Source organism: Diceros bicornis, chromosome 23 (assembly GCF_020826845.1).
Source record: "Diceros bicornis minor isolate mBicDic1 chromosome 23, mDicBic1.mat.cur, whole genome shotgun sequence".
NCBI lineage: Eukaryota > Metazoa > Chordata > Mammalia > Perissodactyla > Rhinocerotidae > Diceros > Diceros bicornis.
This window is the reverse complement of record NC_080762.1, coordinates 33,719,038-33,735,434: the sequence shown is the minus strand read 5'-3', so window position 1 is coordinate 33,735,434 and position 16,397 is coordinate 33,719,038.

Sequence of the window (16,397 nt, the reverse complement as noted above, 5' to 3'; positions counted from 1 at the left end):
ATGAAGGGGACAGGGTCTACCACTCAACCACGCTGACATTTGCCTCTGGGAGGTCCAATAGTCTCAAACAAAAAGAAGTAGAAACATCTGGAATCTCATGGTCAGCTTGTTTGTTATGTTCAACAGCAGGAGAGCCTAGAGTTCACAACCAACCCCACTGTTAAGGGAGCCAGCAGTCAACAATCACTCCTCAATATAGGATTGGGGGAGGGGAGACGTTCCATGTTACATCTACGGCATTGTATAAAAAAGGAAAAATTATAGCCAATGCCATTATTTCAGTGAAATTCAGAAATCAAAACCCCACTTTCACTTTGGAGATATAATAAAAAAAATTATTTCCTATAAAGTTTAATTTTAATTAGTATTCAATGTTCCTAAGATATAGTTCACTTAAGATACCTATATACAGACACACACCCATCCTATGTCACATGGCATCCCATTTGAAGGGTCAATTGGAATAATATTAAGAATGGAAGCACTTTGGAAATTTTCAAGTGCATTATGAATATCATATTTTGGTTTTATATTATTATTAAGAAAGCCGACAGTATTACAATATAAAATTGAATTCTTATTCTCCACTAACATATCACCGATCTTACCTGGCCAAATGATTGTATAGCTCTACTAAGCAGTTCACTTAAACAGCTAAAATGAATGGAGAAGCTGTCATTAGTCTATAGCTTTTCTTTATTTCAGCATAGACTGAGAATTTTGTCATGTCCAAGTGGATAAATAGAAATGGGATAATTTGCGAGAATGAGATGGGAGGATGTCCTGGGAGTTGTTTTACCATTCAGCCAAATGAGCTAGAAATTATCAAATTACCCAAATTTGTTCTTCATCAATTAATTAGTCAAAGTCTACCTCACTTGGCATGTAAAGATGCAGCTTAAATTCTTTTGAATCTTAATAATAACACTGCTCTTACCAATGGGGTCTAGCCTCCAAGGAGGAGAAAATGGCTGTAGTGCATGAGAACGCAAAGTATGAGATCTTGAAGAGCCAAGATAAACACAGAAATCAGTGCAGCCATAGCAAACTGGGAAGACTGCAATTAGGCTGGGAAAGGGAAATGTAAAAAGAAAGAAAAATAAAAATATTCAAAAATTTTTTCTTCTGGACTTCCTCCACTTGATATGAAAATATACTATAGATGTACAGTAATTAGGATAGTGTGACACTGGCACAGAAAAGACAAATATATCAATGGAACAGTATTGAGAGTCCAGAAAAAGACCCATGAATATATGTGAACTTATAAAAAGTGGCATTTTAAAATGTGGGGATAATATTGATTTATTTTATTATTTGAGTTAAAATTATGGTTGTTTACTAAGAATAAATAAATAAATGCAGATCTCTACCTCAAAAGATACATAAAATAAATTCTAGTTAAATTGCAAAACAAAAATAAATCTAAGAATGTTCTAAAAGATAAAACTTAAGAAGTTTTTTATACCGTTTGAGAAAGACTCAAATCCTACAAGTCATAAAAAGATTGACAGATTAAATAATACAAATATTTTAAGCCGCTGTATAGTAAAACATACTATAAACAAGTTAAAAGGCAAATGACAGACTGAAAAATTTTGCAACCCATTTAACCAGCAAAGGGATACTATCAAATATGTAATGACTAAAAGTAGGGAATCAGAAAAGGGAAAGAAAATAATCCACAGAAAAAATGCGAAACAGCTCAAATCACCAATTTAGGGGCAGGCCTGGTGGCATGGTGGTTAAGTTCGAGTGCTCCACTTTGGTGGCCCGGGGTTCACAGGTTCCGATCCCAGGCATGGATCTACACACCGCTCATCAAGCCATCCTGTGGGGTGGTCCCACGTACAAAATAGAGAAAGATTGGAACAGATGTTACCTTAGGGACAATCTTCCTCAAGCAAAAAGAGGAAGATTGGCAACAGTTGTTAGCTCAGGGCCAATCTTCCCCACACACACAAAAAAAAATTGGAAAATTTTGGGGCCAGCCCTGTGGCATAGTGCTTAAATTTGGTACGTTCCACTTTGGTGGCCTGGATTCATGGGTTCAGATCCCGGGCTCACACCTATACCACTAGTCAGCCACGCTGTGGCAGTGACCCAAATATAAAGTAGAGGAAGACTGGCACAGATATTAGCTCAGGGCTAACCTTCCTCAGCCAAAAACAAAACAAAACAAAACACAGGTCCATGTAATTTTAAACTTTCTTTTCCTGTAAAAATTTCTTTGTGATTTCTGGGAGTTTTAAGAGCATTTATCTCTACTTTTAACAGTGTCCTCTGAAAGGTTAAAGTATCGGAATTTAGACTATTTGCAAGAAAGCCATTAGCTGTCTTACCCATGATCCATTGCAAAGACAAAGCCTGCCACCAGCTGCAGTGTCTTCTCAGAACAGAGAAGGGAGACCATCACCCGTAAGTCCACCAGCCACCCTGACATGCAAGCTTATGTGACTCCAATATAATGAATTTGAAATGTGCTTTTAAGATGACTGCCATCTGGTGTCCTTGCTGGGTCAAGGGAACAAATAGAGAGGGACAGACGTACCCACTCCCTCAGCCATTACCAGATTGTGAATGTTAGTTCTTAAGCAAAAGAGATGTTGGACTCCTGAAGAAATTGCTTTCTGGTCAAGTTTGTAGAATGTTTCTCTTTCTGTAACGATATTTTTTTCCAGCTTTATTGAGATTTAATTGACATACAACATTGTATTAGTTTAAGGTATACAACATAATGATTTGATGTATGTATATATTGTGAAATGATTACCACAATAAACTTAAACATCCCTCACCTCACATAGTTACAAATTTTTTGTTCCCATGATGCGAACTTTTAAGACCTACTCTTAGCAACTTTCAAATATACAATACAGTACTATTATTATTATTATTATTTTTGGTGAGGAAGATCAGCCCTGAGCTAACATCTGATACCAATCCTCCTCTTTTTTCTGAGGAAGACTGGCCCTGGGCTAACATCCGTGCCCATCTTCCTCTACTTTATATGGGACGCCACCACAGCGTGGCTCGACAAGCAGTGCGTCGGTGCACGCCCGGGATCCAAACCGGCGAACCCCGGGCCGCCGCGGTGGAGCACACGCACTTAAGCGCTTGTGCCACCGGGCCAGCCCCACAATACAGTATTTTTAAACGCATGATTCAGAGATTCTGAAGCCCTCCTCACCTTTGTTTAGGCTCTGATGTGTGTGTGTGTGTGTGTGTGTGATTTATTTGTTTGTTGTATTGTAATAAAAAGAGCAAGACAGAAAATCAGGGAACTGTGTGCTGGTCCTAGCTCTTGCCTCTAATTTCTGACATCTTAAGTAACTCTGAATCTCAGTTTCTCAGCAATAACAGGACAATATCCTGTCTACACTGTAGGCTTGATGTAAGGATAAATGATGTTACACGGAAAAGCCTTGCAAAAACTACAATACAGACCAAAAGTACTCTAGTCATTAGTTTAATTAATTGTAACATACAATAAATATTCCCCGGATAAATGGGCTCTTTAGAACCTATGGAGGCAGACAGTAGCTGCTCTACCTTATTATGTACATTGTACATAATTGTGTAATGTAATTACCTGAAGCTTTATAAATTTATTTTAAGTGTATGCAACAGAACTTAGAAAAATGTGATAAAGTTAGAGGCAGCATCTATTTTTAAATGAAAGGATGTGATGCACCTGGGGTGACTAACTCATCTTGGTTTCCCTGGCTTTCTTGATTTTAAGCCTGAAAGTCTCGAGTCCCAGGCAACTCATCAGTCCTGGGGAGACTGGAATGGTTGGTCATCCTAGATTCATAAGTTATTAAGAAAATCTCAAAGAGAGCTATAACTGAGTTCACGGCATTTTGGAGAGGAATAATAGTAATTTCTCTCAAGGATTTAGAGAGAATCCAGTCTGTTGAAAAACTTCTATGAATGGCACAGATAATAGAATAAAAAACATGCTCATTTCTTGGAATATTGCTTTGTGGCATAGAAGAAGAAAGTATTCTAAGACTGGTGGGGACGTGTCAAAAATTTACAGGACCCAATTCAAATGGGCTTCCAATGGTCAAATCTGGGACAATTTGAACACCACAAATAATAATGATGTTAATGGACTATAACACGTTTGATTTTTTTTATCCATGGTGTATATGATAATAACAATTAAAAAATAAGTGGAGGGGAAGGAGAAGGTATGGAGGAGGAGCAACTAATAGAAGCCAACTAATAGATTAGAAGGAATGATAGAATTTCTGAAATCACCAATATACAACCACCCATGCAATAACTGATTCAATCAAGGATTACTACTGATGCTAACACAATTGGGTGCAAGTTTGTTAGGAAAGTCACCTCATGCAGTCATGGTATCACCCCACAATATTACTTACTAGTTACAAAGGGAAAAGTTACTTTTGCAATACAGACAGGCACCACCTTAACCAAGAGATCAAAGTTAGCACCACTAACAGTTGCACAAATTGCTATTTTGTGCCTCCTGAGAAAGTACACAACGTTATCTAGGCAGTGTTCTTGACAAAAATGTTTAATCTGAATCTATCCATGAGGAAGTAATTAGATAAATCCAGATTGTGAAAATTCTACTGGACAACTGGCCTGGGCTCTTCAAAAATGTCAATGTCCTGAAAAACATTAAAAAAAGAAAATAGAAGAGAAGGGAAAAGAAAAAAAATTGCAGTACACAGTCTCCAAGGATGGCTGCCAATAACTCCCCTCCCTGTACACGCATGCTGTTCCTCCCATCAAGAGGCAGGGTCCATTTCTTCTCCTTAAACCTGGGGTGGCTTTTTGACCTGCAATGATCCATAAAAGACAATGGACCTTGTGCAAGTTCCAGTACTAGTCATTAAGAGGCCTGGCAGCTTCTGCTTTTGCTCTCTTGGAACTCAGCTGCCATGTTATAAGAGAGTCCAGTCTACCCTGCTGGAGCGAGAGGCCATGTATAGAGGACATGGAGGATGAGATGCCATGTGGAAAGAGAAGATAAGGAAAAGAATTGAGGTATCCAACTAACTGTCAGCACCCAAATCCCAGACATGTGAGGGGGACTTCTTGGACCCTCCAGCCCAGCCCACCCCAGCTGCCAGCTGGATGTAGTTAAATGAGTGACCCCTGCTGATACCACGTGGGGAAGAACTGCCTTGCCAGCCCACAGAAATTCAAGAAGTAAATAAATAGTTATAATTTTAAGCCACCAAGTTTTGGGTTGATTTGTTGCACATTAACAGGCAACTGACACAAAAACTGAATACCACATACAGCTATAAAGAATGTACTTGGGACAATTGGGGAACTTTGAAAGGGACTGGCTATTAGATAATATTATTATGTCAGTGTTAAATTCCTTAGATGTAATAATGGTATAGTGGTTATGTAAACCAATATGCTTGTTTTTAGGAAATGCATGTTCAATACTTGGGGGTGGATTGTCATGATGTCTGCAACTTTCAAATGGTTCAGGACAAAAAGCATCCCAGTCTCTTTCTCTCTCTCTTCCTCTCTGCACTCATACATACACACACATCCACGTGCTTTATATGCTATATAAGCAAATGTGGCAAAAACAACAATTGATTAATTCAGGTAAAGGGTTATACAGGTGTTTATTGTACTATTCTTTCAACTCTTCTGTAGCTTTGAGATTTTTCAAAATAAAAACTTGGAGAAGGGAAATAAATCATTTAGAGATTTATGATAAACTGTATACTTTTAAATAAATGCTTTTATGTTAAAATAAAAAAAAAGCTCACATAATCATCTAAATAAATCTTGAAGACAGAATTTTAAATGGTCTGGATATGCAAGAATAATAGCATGGAACGAATGGAGTATAGTTTAGTAGGAAGCAGTTAAGATGGAGCGGCAAGGGGCTGGCCCCATGGTGTAGTGGTTAAGGTCGGTGCACTCCACTTCAGCGGCCCCGTTTTGCGGGTTCGGATCCCAGGTGCGGACCTACACCACTCATCAGCCATGCTGAGGTGGCAACCCGCATACAAAATAGAGGAAGATTGGCACAGGTGTTAGCTCAGGGCTAATCTTCCTCACCAAAAAAAAAAAAAAAAAAGGAGTGGTAAGATGGGAGGTCAGGAGAACTGGGCCATCAATAAGTTGTGGGACTTTGGGCAAGTTACCCCCCATCTCTGAGCTTCCATTTCCCTGTCTGTAAAATAAAGGCTAATTGACGTCTATAGTTCGTTTTTAGTTTTATGCATCTCCAAACTGGTATACTATAATTTCCTTAAGCATACACCACAAAGGGGATAAAACTACAAAAAGAATTGCAAAAAATCAAGAACAAGATACTCAAGAATAAAGGAGAGATAATAATCTTGGAACACAATTTCTCTAAACATGAGTTTCCTTGGAAGAATGAAATGTCATACAGAGGCAATTGGTTAACATAGCAATTCATGCCGATGGGAAATATAACAAATGTGGCAGAGCAGGGTATGAGTCAGTGCAGGGGGTTGGGGAAATGAAATTGAGCTCCTCCCAGAGAGGAGCTCATTGAAATTCACCTCTCATATCCAATACTAACCAGATTCTTACAGGTGAACTTTACTCAAAAGCTTACTGACAAAATGTCTACAAGTTAAAGTTTATTCAGAGTAATTCCATAACAATTCCTATAGTAAGCAAATAATGACCCCAGATAGATATATCATATACCTGCTTTATATCAACGCAATGTTTCCTACGACAGCTTTACTTTAAAGGAAAATAAAGCACGGACCCTGGCATTTATAGAGCACCAGACTTTATACCAGGCACTCTCACATGTTACTTTATTTCATCTTCGCAGCCTTGAGAGGTGGGTACTGTCTACCTCATTTGTAGTCATGAAGAAACAGAAAATGAAGGAAGACTAGATAGTTAACAAAACTAACTACAGTCATGCACCGCATAACAATGTTTCAGTTAACGATGGGTCACAGATACTGCAGTGGTTCCAGAAGATTCGTACCACACAGCCTAGGTGTGTAGTAGGCTATACCATCTAGGTTTGTGTAAGTACACTCTATGATGTTTGCACAATGACTAAATCGCCTAATGATGCATTTCTTAGAACGTATCCCTGTCATTAAGCAGCGCATGACTGTTTACTAGAGACTCTACGTCCCTGCTAAGGAACATGACAAAAAATAGGCTTTAATTGTGACCCAAAGAGGGTTGCTTACTTCATATGTATAAAAGAATTTCCATGGGGATCACTAGGTGCTGGAATATGCTTCTGCGGTGTTGCAGGATTCCTCCTTGAGGTCTTCACAGGTAGACTAGCAAAGGTCAAATGGCAATATGGGAGCCAGCGGGAAGGAGAGAAGGTTCCCCAAACTGAGTCAGGAGACCTGGGTCCTCCTGTGACTCTCACCTATTAGCTGTGGGACCCAGAGCATGTCAGGTGGCCTCACTGAGCCTGTTTCCTCATTCCTATGGGATTCAGTGAGGCCTTGTGGGCTTAATCTCCCTTCCAGTCTAACTGATTCCAGCATCTCTTGGGCGTGGTCCACAACTATCCATCTATGAGCCTTTGGTAGTTCATTTTTGCTTTCATAACTTTTCTCATAACATTTAGCTTTCGCAAGTATAAATACATAAACTATAATAAACATTGATAATTAATTTTTCTTAAGGGGAATTTAAAATTCCAATCCCAAAGAAAGGAGAAAGCCCATAAGGAAAGAGTGGTTTTGAGGAACCACACTATCTCATTGAAATCAAGGCCTGAGCCCCCAGTCGAACATTCATTCACATGTTTACCTCCTCTCTCTCTCCAGAGACACTTTCCCAATGATAGTAAAGGGACAAAGTATAAATTCCTAAGGACAAAGAGAACTAAAGAGGAGTTTTCTGTACACAAGGCATTCCGACACATATTTGGGAGATGAAAAGCAGAACAGAGGGGATACCAAGGAGACATTAGCCAATTCACCCTGGAACCCCCAGAGGCTCAGGGATTTGAGATGGGATGAGAGACCTCAATTGAAAGCCGCCATGTATACAGAGCAGTTGGGCCCCAGATGCCCTCCCATGCCCCACATGGCTTTTGCCAAACAGAGACATCAACTAAAAAAGAAGATGACGTGGGATCCAAGATATGGGAGCTCTGACACAGACGTACACTGAAGGAATGTTCCAGTAAGAAAGCTATGCAGTAGATTTGAGGGTAACCATCCAGACTAGAGCAGGAGGAAAGAAGGCCCATAAGGAAGGTTTCCAGAGGAAATGGGGGAAAAAACTTTATCTGATATATTTGAGCATTAGAGAAAAAAAGTCACTAATTATTGTGTATCAGACCTGAAGGAACATATAGAGAAAAACTAAAAAGACGAACAAAGAGGAAACTTCATACAAGTAAAAATAGATGGAGAATACATGAATGTTCATAGCAGCATTATTCATAATAGCCGAAAAGTAGAACAACCCAAATTTCTATCAGCTGATGAATGGTTATTTATGTATATCCACACAATAGAATATCATTCGGCAATAAAAAGGAATGAAGTATCGATACATGCTATGACCTGATGAATCTTGAAAACATCATGCTAAGTGAAAGCAGCCAGATACAAAAGGCCACATATTGTATGAGTCCATCTATATGAAATGCCCAGAATAGACAAATCTATAGAGATAGAATGTAGACTAGTGTTTGCCTAGGGCTGGAGGAAGTGGGAGGGGAGAATGGAGAGTGACTTAATGAGTTCTAGGTTTCTTTCTGGGGTGATGAAGATATTCTAAGATTAGATTAGGGTGACAGTTGCAAAATTCTCTAAATATGCTAAAAACCATTAAATTGTACATTCTAACCAGATGAACTTTGTGTTATATCTCAATAAACCTATTAAAAACAAATAAATAAATGGAGAAATCAGGCAAATCTTGACTCCAAGTTAAAAAGAAAAGGTGTTCAAGAGAGCAAAAAAGTAATTGTACCACACGATACGGATGAATTTGCATAGTTGTCATAATGTATATTATTGATTTAACCAAAAATGTCAATAAACTAATGGGATGGAGGGTTGGGATGGGGAAGTAAGGGGAAGATAGTTCCTCATCTCCCATAACAAGAAATTAATAATAGATTGCGCCCAAAATTGACAAATCAAGAAATATTAGAGAAATAAGCATATTACTTAGAAACTGCAGGTAACTGTGCTGAAGAAGTTCTAAGAACAGCAAGTGGTCTCCTCTGGAAAGCAGGACTTAGGGCAGGGTGGTGTGAGGTAGGAGCCACAACTACTAGTACAGGCTTTTGTGCTACCTTCTGTTCTTTTAATCATGTGCATTACTTTAATAAAAATAAAAATTAAATGTAAGACAGGTTCGTTTTTCACTGCCAGCTTAGCCTGTAAAGTGTCACCCTGACTCGAGCCTTTGCCTGGGAGCTAAGCAGCGCCGTCTCTCTACGCTGGCCCAAGGCTCTCAGCACGCAGGTGTCACAGCGCTGTTTCCAGAACTGACTCATCTCAGGGGGGCAAATTCTGAACCAACATTATTTGCTAAATCTGCCTTGAGTAGGGTATTGAGGAGGATCTGATCTCTTTCAGGTGTTGAATAGAAATGTTACCATGATACAGGGTGCAAAATCATACAGATCCTCCCAATAAAGAGATTGAACATGTGAAAAAACTGTCTAGTCCTTCTCATTAGGCATCCTCAGGATAATGCTACTGGTGGATCATACTCGGTCCTGTTGTTTTTTAAGATGAGAAAACTGAGGCCTAGGAAAGCTGAATGGTTTACCCAAGGTCACAAAGTAAAAGAGAGGCAGAACTCAGATGAACAACTCTAAGGACTTAAAATACCACCACCTGAGCGCAACTACTCTCCCCGAGCCTCTAGGCTTGGGTACCATAAAATGTACACCACGTGCTCCCAGGCTGAAAAGTGGCTGATGCCAAGCATATTTCACTCACTTCCTGAATATCTTAAACTATGTAGTGGAATGCTTTTTAGATCCTCTCCAAAGCTGAAATAAAATATCTAAATAAAATTGAGCCAGCCCTAAACATTTTTATGTGTTTTTTTCTCACTTCTTTATCCCTCCCGCTAATTATTTTTCAACCATCATGTCATGTAAAACCGCATTTGTGTAAATTAGATACACGTGTGGAGAATTTGACACCAAAAAAAGAGTTAATAACTTTTAAGCAATGTTTTGGTTTAGAAAAATTCACATCAGATCAATTCCCTTAGTTTCAAGATCCTGCTTGATACATTGCTATATCAATTTCACACTTAAATACTCTTTCACTGTTGTTATATAGATTGTTATTGTCCACAGAATATTATTCATTCTGGGTCACATAAGGAATATTAGATATATAGATATGGATATATTAGCTGTATAGATAAGGTTATGGGTACGGATACAGATATAGATACAGATATAGATATCACATCTCTTCTCATATGATCCCCATTTAACAGAGGAAGAACCAAGGTCAAGAAGATGATAGATGAACACCCACTGACTCCACTGAGGCACCTCTAATTCATTTCCTCAGTCCTCTCCAGACAGCCTGAATTTGCCTGTTTTTATTTCAGGTAGACTTCAGAGTGATGCAGAAAAATCCTGTACATTCGGAGTGTTTTGAAATGTCCTTTATCAGCAACGTATATACACAACACTCCTAACAGCAACAACTCAATTTTAGATCGTAACTCTGTGAGCATCTGCCACAATAACTACATTTTTTTATGTTGACAGGTGGCTGATTAAGGAGGAGAAATGTATCTTTAAGTTTGCTATCATGAAAAAAATATATACCACCCTCTCCAATGGTTCGGCACCTCGTGATTCCTCGTGGTCCTTTTCCTTCTGAGCAGTTCAATTAGCGGGAAATCTCTCTCTGATGGACTGAAGCAGCTTGAGTGAACGCCCGAGCGCTCAGCCAATTAGGCTCATTTGAAGTTGCAGAATTGCCTTCTTTGGTGTTAAAACCCCATGTCAAACACTGGGTCTAAGATCATTTGTGCTTCAAAATGAGATTGACGGAGCAGCTGCAACAGGGGGCATGCCTGCCCGGCGACTTAATTGTGGAGCCTGAAGGGCCATCATGAACCGGCGTGCGGACACCGCCTCGCCACGGCTGCATTACAAATGCTCTTTATTAACAGCGATCTGTAATCAATGGGCTCAGGCTTTTTGCCAGAGCCCCCAAATCAGACAGGCGGGCCTCTGCGTCAGGGTGGGCGGAGCCACGGGACCTGGCTATCGAACTGGGAAGAGACGGCTGTGTCGTCCTTGCCTGACTCTCGGGGGCATGCTAAATCGGAAAGGGACCATGGTAATCATTCCAGGGGCGCCCTTCTCTCACTACTGGTTGAATATTCATTAGCCCAGGTGAGCGCGACTCACTATACATACAATTACATGTTATTGATGTGAATGAAACGAACTGCTTTTGTTTCAACAAAGGCAAATGTTCTAAATCAGTTCAGCATTATGTGTAAGGGTAACTTTTGATCAGAAATATAAAGGCTTAGAAATATGTATATATATATGTAGATACGTAGATAGATGGAGACACAATTCAATATGTGTTAGGAGATATTAGGAGTTAGGAAGGCTTTTGTCAAATAGACAATAGGTTAATTTCAGAAATTTAAAATCTATTTATTTGGAAGCAATCTGTAAATTCCAATATGGATTTCCTTTCCTTTCAAAGAAATCGTTACCTAATATTCTTTCTGACAGTGTATAATGGGAAAAGCACTGGGCTGGGAGTCAGAGACCTATGAGGCTAGACCAAGCTCCACTGCCAGTGAGCTGTGTAACCTTGGGCAAATCATTTAACCTCTCTGGCCTGCCTAGCCTTGTCTGTAATACGTGAGGGACAGAAGAGTTCTAATGTTCACGAAGTTCATTTTCTATCCACCTTCTCTTAAATGTGTTTAGTGTTGTTTCTTTCCCTCTGTAGTGCAAGAAAGTCATTTATTCTACTATTAAGAGCAGAAGAAAGGAAGAGTATAGATGGGACAACCAAATCACCTTGCCTCAGCCCCCTTGCCCTATTCTCAAACAAATATCATTTGCAAGTATTCTTTCTGCCAAGCCCTGCATTAAGTGCTATACAAGATAGGGCAGGACCAGAGTTACCTGGGCCCTGCTTGCCAAGAGCTCAGACTCTTCCAGGGGAAAACAGACCAATAAATAAATAACTCACCAGTCCTTGTGTAAGGTTGCTTTTCAGCTCAATAATAGATCCAACAGCATCCTATTCAGGGCCAGTGTGTATGACCACCCTATCTGTGCAGTGCACAGCTGCAGAGGGCACCCTTCACACAGAACAGCAGTTTAACAGATACCCCCAGAGTTGTGCAACATGGCAGCCCTGATTCTATGAGATCACGTCAACAAGCATCATACTCCACTAAGTTCTGAAAGAAATAACATGAGGTCTCTGCTCTCTGGTCTTTATGCTTTAGGAATAAGCTCATGGAAAGTATATGAATAAAAAATGCAAAATTCATTAATAAATAAGATATAAACTATAAAAATGACTGAAGAAAGAATGAAAAAAATGACAAGCAATAGGTGACTATTGTTAAGACTATACCATAGTCTGAATTAAATGAAAGTACACATGCAAAGTGCTTAAATTGTGCCTGGTACATAGCATGTTTTTAATTAATGTTAGTTTTTGTCCCATTCATTTTTCAATATTTTGCACAATGATATTTGCTAGAAGGGAGAGATTATTTTAGTTTGAGATATTCAAGGAAGAATTTAAATAGGAAGCAGGGTTTGAACTGAATCTTAAACGGTAGGTGAATTTTGAATAAGCAAAATATTAAATCGTGACTTTAATTCAGATTCCCACAAAGTGCTCCTAGAATTGTCAGTCATCAAGGTGGAACACCCTGGGGACACTCAAAGGTCTGGCCACTTGTCACCACAGAATTCTAAAGGGTCCAAAACACCAGTTGTGTCACCATTCACCCAGCTGCCAATAGCTTCTATTGGAACAGCTCGTCACAAATCTCCATGTCACCCTCATCCATGTCACCTTCAGCCAATTCTGTAGGGCAACTCCAAACTTCAAATCAGAAGAGCTCCACCATGCTGATTCTACATTGTCAAAGCCAACTACAAGGTTCCCTCAAGCTGACCCGGGTGCTAGCCCATGTTCTCAAAAGAAGACTAGAACATTCCACTTTCTACTGGGACCTCCATCAAGTATGGCTGATCATTTCTTACTAGATCCCTCAGGTCCAACCAGAACAAAATTGAACCACCACACTGCAACCCACTAGACCATGGAGCCATTCCAGTGTGAGGGCTTGGGGGAGGAATAATAAAGATAATAATAATGATAATAATAACACATATATTCCAAATACTTTACATATGAATAAAACATGAAAGTTTTAGAAATTCATTTAATCTTTACAATAATCCTGTGAGGTCAATACCATTCTTATCCACATTTCACAGTGAAGAAACTGAGGCACAGAAACGAATATGCTCAAGGTCATTGAACTGCTAAGTAGGAGAGCTAGGATCCAAACCCAGGCAATCTGACTCCAGAGGCTCAACACACATGCTTTACTGCCTCTCTCCCCACATGGTTGCCATCTCCTACTCAAAATGACGAAGATGTCATGGTGGCCTACAACTGCTCCAGTTAGGGTGATTTTCATGACTAGCCCATTTATATTCATTAGCATTTCTGTCTAGTCCATACTGAATGCTGACCACTACATATAATTGCCTACTAGAAACCTAACCCTTCTTACCCCTGCCAGTCTCAGCACATTCCAATAGACCTTACTATCTCCCTTCCTCTTCCCATCCTGCCCTTCTAACCTGCTCTACTCCTGAACTCCCAAGCTCAGGGAATGACACCAGAACTAACCCAAGACAGAACCCAAGAGTTATTCAACATATTTCCCTCCCATCCATTCTCCAAACAGGTGCCAGAATGAAACATTCAAATCTGAGCATGTTACTCCCCTGCTCAAAATGCCATGCTCTCTTTTACCTACAGGATTTAATCCAATCTCCTTGCAAAGCATACAAGATTTTGCACAATTAGATCCCGGCTTCGACCAGTCTCCTCTCACATCAAACTCTGTGCTCCAGCCATAAGGACCTTTCTGTAATCCCCGCATGCCAACTTTGCTCACAGCTCTGCCCTTTGGCTTCCCTGCCTAGCCTGCCATCCCCTCGCCTGCCACCTGACCAGTGTTTCCTTGTCCTTCAGGTCTCTCTTCATTATCTGCCTCCTCCTTGAAGCCTCCCTGCATGCACTGACTTCCCCACTCTCCCAAACAGATTAGCTGTCCTGCTGCCCTTTCTATGTGTCCCCATTGTAGAGCTATGATATTATATCATATTTTATCTCTCTCCACTAATATGATGTGTTTTCACCCAGCATCTAACCCATCTAACCCTTTTAAGTGATCTTAGTTGGCACTCAAAAAGCATTTACTGAATGAATTGACATTTCTAGAACTTTAAATTGTGATAAACACCTTTGTCCTGAATGTATCTTAGGAATATAAATAATATAGGTGACAGTCCTCTGTTAACTGTGAAAGCACCATAATAAAGTAAAATATTATTACTGTATCCCTCCACTGAATATTACAGCTTTTTCAAAAAGTACTTAGAGAAGACACTTATGGTTTTATGTCTAAATTCAGGATAAAAAATTTGAATTCAAGAGAAAACCAGTTGTATGGAATTTTTTTCTATTCAAACTAAATTTTCTCTATAAAGTTTATATTTAACATAGTTTCTAAAAGTAGGCAATGTAAATCAGAATAGTTTTCTTTTAAATAATTTTCATTTTAGCAGAAAACTTCAACTCTCTAATTCCTTAGACAAAGTCTCCAAAATTAATATTGATTTTTTGGTCATCTTTCAAAGCATCCTCATTAAGTGCTAAAATATGTGGTTCTGCTATGGAATGAAGGTAACTATGCTTCTTTGGAAATAAATGCCTTTAGCCTGTGATCACCAAAATGAGCAAATTTGTTTTATAACACACATACAACAATTTTAAAATGTTACATTCTGATTTTATTTACTGGTATCAACAGCTGCATCCTCTATAATCTTGCACAAGCAGGAGAAATCTATGATTGGAGGTATATTTGTCCTCTTTCTAGAGCTTTCTAGAACTTTCTCCTCTCTGAGGACATGTCTTAGCTGATCACATAGCTATTTTTCAAGCTCTAATATCTATCATTTACAATAGTTGAATGATTGCTGTCCTTAAATAATGTCACAGTAATAAAAGAATTAGCATCGACACTTGACACTGTTCATGCTAATATTTTACGCTCTGGATTTTTCCACAGTATGAAATCAAATCACACGTCCTGAGAGAAATGCACATGTCATATTGTCATGCACAGTAGATCAAACTAATGTAGTCCTAAATGGAAACATTCTAAGGAATTTTAAATACACAAGCTACATCTGCAAGATATTTAACTATTGTGCTTTCACTAAAAATTAATGAGATTTAAATTCAGCTTGAAAGATAGAACAACCAAATTTTATAGTGCGTGCTAAATTTGTATCCTAGGTTGGGCCATCAGGCTTCTACACAGCCTGCTCTGGACAAAATATTTCAAGTTCAGAACAATGGTGGGTGGAGGTAGAGATTCTAACTTCACTCTTCTATTTGTCCGTGATCTCAACACAATTCTGTATGCCTTTTAATCAATGTATTAAATGTCTTGGCTTATTTGCAAGGCATACACAAAAGAGAAATTAGAGAGCACAGTACAGTGTGCTAGTCTATTCTCACATGGACGATTCACACTTGGAATTTGTCAGATATAAGAAAACCCTGACAAGATAAGTGTAATTAGCAAACTAGTGATTGCTTCAGTCCAACAAATGACCTCTTAGGTCAAGAAACTCTGCCCCTGTGGTCTTATTCCATATGGCTACCAAAAACACTTTAACATATACTCCCAGAATCATAGAAATGAAAGGAACAATTTCTAAATATACATACTATCTTATATTTATATCTATTTTTAGAAATGGTCGTCAAATGTTATTTCCCTTGTTACACAGCATCTTCTCTATTCTTGGAGGCTGCAGCAAATAAAAACTGTAGTCATCCCTTTTGGAGAATTCCTATAATTGCAACTAAACACTAAAGAACACACAGCTCACCAGCAAATCCACAAAAATATTCAGCTGCATTATTATTTCTCTGGCAGCTTGTGTTTTAATAATTTAATTCAATTCCAGTAGCACAGCACATAGCAACACCTTTTTTTTTTTTGAACCAGTAAACTGTGTGACTGAGACATGAAAGTCATAATGGAGTATGAGTTTGCATGCTGAGGTGTCATTTTCATAAAACAGCATTTTCACCAGGGGTACACAATGGAAAAGCGGT